General features: G+C 39.5%; 1 non-coding gene across 1 annotated transcript; it reads right to left on the bottom strand.

Annotated features, from left to right (window-relative positions):
• Positions 1-5,406: 5,406 nt before the first annotated feature.
• Positions 5,407-5,517, bottom strand: LOC148698565 (small nucleolar RNA R71). The gene has a single exon (XR_015960247.1). It is a non-coding gene; the product is annotated as a small nucleolar RNA R71 (small nucleolar RNA).
• Positions 5,518-6,053: the final 536 nt, after the last annotated feature.

Here is a 6,053-nt window from a genome sequence, read left to right as displayed (position 1 = left end):
ACTTATCTTTTGCTAGTCCTCGAGCAAAACAGAAAGAAAAACAAAACAAAACCAAACGAAACAAAACAAGTAAAACACAACCTAAACCTTCCAACAACTGTCTTAGGGATTTCCAATGCACATGACACGTTAAAAATCATCATTCCCACAGATTTTAGTCATCTTCACACTTAAGTACATTCTTAATCATAGTCACCATATACTAGTTCACAATTAAGCATTTAAAACCATGTTTTGAATGTAGTAACATGCCTTAGAGAATTTGCTCAATTCCTTACAAGATATGCACTCGATTTTCACTCAGATTTTCTAACTACACACCCTAATCTAGTCATATGTGAGAAGATTGATGTAAACATGTAGACGAACACTCACATAAGTTATAACAAGGAAAGCATTTTCTGGATTTACGATAATGACATGAATATGATCTCATGAATGGAATGCTACTACTTAGAATGAGAACCAGTGATTCCATAAGCTCATATCAATTCCAAACTCCACAAATTGAAACACATAACACTCAAGAGAGAAGCATAAGGGTTGAAACGGAGCTAAAGGTGTTTGGCTAACAAAGAAGGGATATGGAAAACAAAGGTTCTTAAAGAAATAGCGAGCAAAGCATTTGAATTAACGTAGAATTCACTTTTGAATGAAAACTCAACTTTTGAACAAGGGGGAACAAGCTCTTTTTCCTTTCTTTCTTTTCTTTTCTGTTTTTCTTTTTCATATGTTTTTCACAATTTTTTTTTTTTTTTTTTTTCTTTTCTTTTGACTTCTCAAAGCATACATAAACACTTAAAAACAAAACATTCTCTCCCCCACACTTATTTTCTTTCATAATGTAACTCAAAAGGAATTCAATTAAGTCATGCTCACTATCTATTAAGAACAAGGGTGGGGATTGTCCTAAACTAGGCTAGGTGAGGAAAATGTGGGTAAACAAAGAATAAAGGCTAAACAAGGCTCAACGGGGTTAAGACTTACAACATATACGAAGTATGGGAAGTAAGGCTATTTGGCTATGGTGGTGGTCACTACACAACTTCTTCTTGAATATGTGTTATGCAAATCAATAACATGCTTTGAATGAAACGGATATAAGTTCTAGCATTTAGTTCTATCATGATACAATTGCATTCTAAGTAGCAACCAAGCAAGGAATAATGAGATCATGCAACAACTTTAGAAAACAAAGAATCACAGAAAATAACTCTCCAAAGAAGGTAATGGCTCGAGTCTCACAGGGATGTAGCGTTATTATGAGTTCCTTCCTTCAAGCATGTTACAAAAACGAATTTTTCTTTTATGATTGCATGTGAAGTCATACATTATAACCATAACTAAACATATACCAAGAGTAAATCAAACTTTCATCCATGTTTATAACTCTTTTTAACAGTCATGCAATTACAAACCAAATCCTCATCATAACGTTGGAAGGTTTCCTAAGACACAAAAACAACTCAAAACACTCTTTTTAGGCTTTTCAAAAAAATGTTTTTCAAATTTTTATGTGATTTTCGGAGTTATAAAACAAAACATGCTAAAACAGTTTAAAAACACCTTAAAAATATTTAAAACAGCAAGGAACAACACTTGAAGTTATGGGTGATAAAATTCAACGAATTTGCATCAACATACTTAGTTACCCCCCCCCCCACACTTAAATCAAACATTGTCCTCAATGTTTTAAGCATAGATTCACACAAAGCATAAGTAAATACACAAAAAGCACTTAAACATACTAAACATGGCAGAATGTAATTAACAAAGAGAAGAGTTTAGGGACGCAAATCTGGTTATGGAGTGTAACTTCCATCTTCTCTTTGTTGATTGCATTGAGGCTTGATCTTGATGATTCCACAGGCTTACTCTCGAACTGGTTGCCGCCCATCGTTGATTTTCCTTTGTGCTACTCTTGATCTGGGCAGCAGGATTCCCTTTAGGGTCTCCCCTGAAGGTCTGAGCTTATCCCTTTTATCTGTTTCTTTGTTCAATCTTTCCAATTCGTATTGAAAAGGGTTGGAGGATAACTCAGCCTATGTTTGTCTCCACATGCTTCAATGTATCATTTTCACTTGCCTTACTCGCTCCCCTTTGCAGAAGTGGTCCCTTCTCCGGAAGTGTATCAACCGTTGAAGATGACTACTCGAGAGCAACGCTAGGTAAGCAATCAGGAATAGATTCCAAGCAGTTGGCTCCAGATCGGAAGATTGACTCCAAGTGCCGGCTGATTGCTTCTTTTACTTTGCCATGCGAGTAAGAAAAAGGACAAAGAAAAAGACAGGGAAAGAGCATGATATGAGATACTTTTGCTTTTGACCTTGATGATATGAGATACCTTTGCTTTGAAGAAGCGGTGAATGAATCAGCACATGCTTCAATCCGCCATTTCCTCCTGGGTCATATGTACTCCAGGCATCTGGTATCATCTTTGGGGAAGAAGAAAGAATTGAGTATTTTGAAAGGCTTTGCTGGGAGTGCGCCCTCAGAGGTGAGGGAGAGTTAGGCATTTTCTTCAGGTTTTCCCTGCCATAAAAGACGAAGGTCGACATATATAGAGATAATATCAAGTGGTGGTACTTTTTACCTTTGTCGACAAACGTTTTGATCCCGCAACTCCGGCTTTTTGAAATAGTGGCGCCTCTTCGATCTTTGAATTCGGCTCTTCGATTTCTGAGCAGGCGCCCCTTCGATTTCTGAACGACGCCCCTTCGATTTCTGAACGACGCCCCTTCGCTTTCTGAACGACACGTGGTAATGCAGATGCGGCTCCTTTTGACAAAGCTGCACGCGTTTTCTGAAAAGCAGAGAAAGCGTCGCCGAACTTTGCGCTTGTCGGCTAAAGACGTGTAGTTGCGATGATGGCCTCCACGTGTTTTCAGCTTTGTCAGAAATCTTTTGACAAAGTTGAACGCGTTTTCTGAAAAGCCGAGGGAGCGTCGCCTAACTTACGCCGGAAAATCCGGCTCTTTGAATCGGTGGACGCGTCGCCTTGGCATTTTATAGAGCTATCGATCACCGCCAACATACACACTCTGAAGATTTCCCATTCTTGAAAATCGACTCCGGCCCTTTGAAATTTAACTCCATCCCTTTTCTTTGAACACTTTTGAAAAAAAATGGCAAACTCATCGAACCTTAGCTTAGATTTGAGTCTCAGCAGCGATCCGGTTGCGCCCCGTCAAGGTAATGTATGGCGCCCTTCTTTTTTATCTTCTAACGGTCCTCTTTCAGGTGAAGACTCTGTGATGCAGGACGCCACAACAGCTACAATAGTAGCTAAAAACCTCCTCACTCCAAAAGATAGTAGGCTGCTGTCAGGACGGTCCGATGAGTTGGCCGTTCAAGAGTCCCTCGCACTTAGTGTTCAGTGTGCGAGCTCTGTGTCCAACATGGGCCTACGCCTGCTTGCCCGCTCCCGTCAGGTGGAATCGTTGATGGCAGAGGTGGAAAGACTTAAGCAAGAGATCCAGCAGCTTAAGTACGAGAATAGAAGTTTGCATGTGCTTGCAAATAACTATTCGTCGGGGATGAAGAGGAAGCTTGATGAGCTGCAAGAATCTGAGGGTCGAATTCACAGTGACCGTCAAAGGCTTGCGTCTTATCTCCAGAGGCACCTTTTTCCTGGGTCATCCAGTGCTTGGCCAAGTATTGAGGCCTGGAATGCTCTAGCTCCGATGCCTCCCTCTCCGATGCCTTCCGCTTCGATGCCTCCCGCTTCTATGCCTCCCGCTTCTGCGCCTTCCGCTTCTGCGCCTCGTAGTGGGACTTCACGCAAACAACCTTTGTGAAGCACCACCTTTCTCCATGTTTAGTATCTTTTTTTTTTTTTTTTTTTTTTTTTTTTATTAACATAAATAAAATCAAACGGCATGGAATTGGTCCTTGAATGGAAGGTGATACTTGAAGTGAACCGGCATTGGTTTGAATTCTAGTGTAGGTGCCTGATTAAAAAAAAAATAGCAAGTTAGTAAAAAATCTAATGGAATTTGGAAAAAAATACTTACTTGTTTTGTCCGACAAGAACTCAATGACAAATACCACTCATTTGAAAGTTTCAGGGATATTGGACTTGGCCAGATTGCAAGTGATGGTTATTACTTGTCCAATGTCATCAAATTTAACTTCTTTGGATTTTGTGGTTTCAAGAACGTCCTCTTTGATGGATTCATGACATTCCCTACTTGTCACCTTTGGAAGGGCTTCCAAGATGTCTTTTTCACCTTCTTCTTCCTTGGAAGTCATGAATCTGCAAGGAATAGGGATACTTGTTGGAACGGGGTTAAAAATAATGAAATTTGGAACAACCATACCTGTATTAGATGGCATAGGAGCAATAGGTGCCTCCGGTAAAGGTGTTTCCACCCTTTCCGTGGGTTGGGTGTATTCCTCTTCCTTGTGATTTGATTTTGATGGTTGAGGGTCCGTTCCAACCTCCTTGTCACTTCTCAACATGAAAGCATTGGTGGTTTCAAATTCTCCCTTCTAATTTGCAATGGTTGAACTAGGGAGTTCTCCTTGGTCGCAAAATTGTCCTTCGAACTCCGCTATTTGCCCAATTTGCTTTTCCAGAGTAGTAAGTAATTGAAAAATCGTATCATTATCATTTGAATTACCTACATTACTTTGGGCAGGTTGTGGTGGCTGCATAGGCGTTGAATAGAACTCCTCATACGGCTGCCAATATCCTTCTTGTTGAGCCTCATTGTCTTGATTTTGTAAGCCCTGCACCAAACAAATTAATTCATCAAGCTTTTGATTATAATTTATTGACGAACTTGAGTTTGGTTGGGCATATTGAATATGAGGTTGTGGTGGCTGCCAATATCCTCCTTGTTGAGCATTTTGAGGTTCCCACCACATAGAGTTTGAATGATCACTCCAATCCGAATTGTAAGTATTGGAAAACACGTTATTCCTTGATTGAAGATTCAATATATCAACTCTTTGCATTTGAGACCTTTCCATGAGTTGTGACAAAAGAGAAGCATTATCAAGTGCCATCTTGTTCTTAACAAACAAAATAAAAAAAAACTAAATCTAAAAGACAATACAGAAACAAACAATCCAAGGGATTAGCAAATTTTCTAATCCCCGGCAACGGCGCCAAAATTTGATCCCTACTTATACTTATACTACAAATCGACAAAAAGAGGGTTTAATTTGTGTGCATATAAATCTCGCATCAGACCCTTTAGCTCATATTAAAGAGTTTTACAATGTTGTGAGTGGTTTACCTTTGCAGGGAGTAAGTGAAGCAAATTTGAGGATGAGAGTGTTTCCTTACACCTTGAAAGATAGGGCCAAGAGTTGGTTGATGACCCTAACACCAGGTTCCCTCACCACATGGGATGCCGTGGCTAAGAAGTTCTTGGAGAAGTTCTTTTCCACTCAAAAGACAGCCACATTAAGGGGACAAATCTTCAACTTCAAACAAGATGATGGTGAACCTTTCAATGAGTGTTGGGAGCGTTTTAAAGGCCTCTTGATACAATGTCCACACCATGGGTTACCTTTTCATTTACATGACATCATAATAAAGATACAATCAAAGATCATTACGTTCAATGAAAACTATAAGCATTGACAAAGCACTTGTGACTATGACATCATGACACTTATGCTAGGAATTGAACTTAACGCGATTGTGACTAGCAACCTTCACTACTTGTGAATATAATTGTGTGACAATTATGTGAAACAAACTTATATTCTAGCATCATATTCATGCAAGCCAATTAAGTGTCGACCCCTAATTAACAAACACAAATACGTTATTACTCGCACTGTTAAGCCAATTGCATTCACGATTCAAGAACTCATAACTGGAATTTATCAAATCAATTTGCACACATAGTTATGGCTTTGAAATCACCCCTAACCAATAGGGGTTTAGCCACTCATGTTCATAGCAAAATGAAAGGAAAATAAATTAAACATTGAAATCATAAAACGAATTACACCTAGAATGCACCAACGACGAAGCTTGAGCATCCAAGAGTCTTTCCTTCTTCCTCCTTGCTACGGCACAAAGGTGGATGGGATGG

The sequence above is a fragment of the Pyrus communis genome, chromosome 2 (assembly GCF_041283825.1).
Source record: "Pyrus communis isolate YQ-2024b chromosome 2, ASM4128382v1, whole genome shotgun sequence".
Lineage (NCBI taxonomy): Eukaryota > Viridiplantae > Streptophyta > Magnoliopsida > Rosales > Rosaceae > Pyrus > Pyrus communis.
The sequence above is the reverse complement of the archived record's forward strand: the minus strand, read 5'-3'. Positions and strand labels throughout refer to the sequence as shown.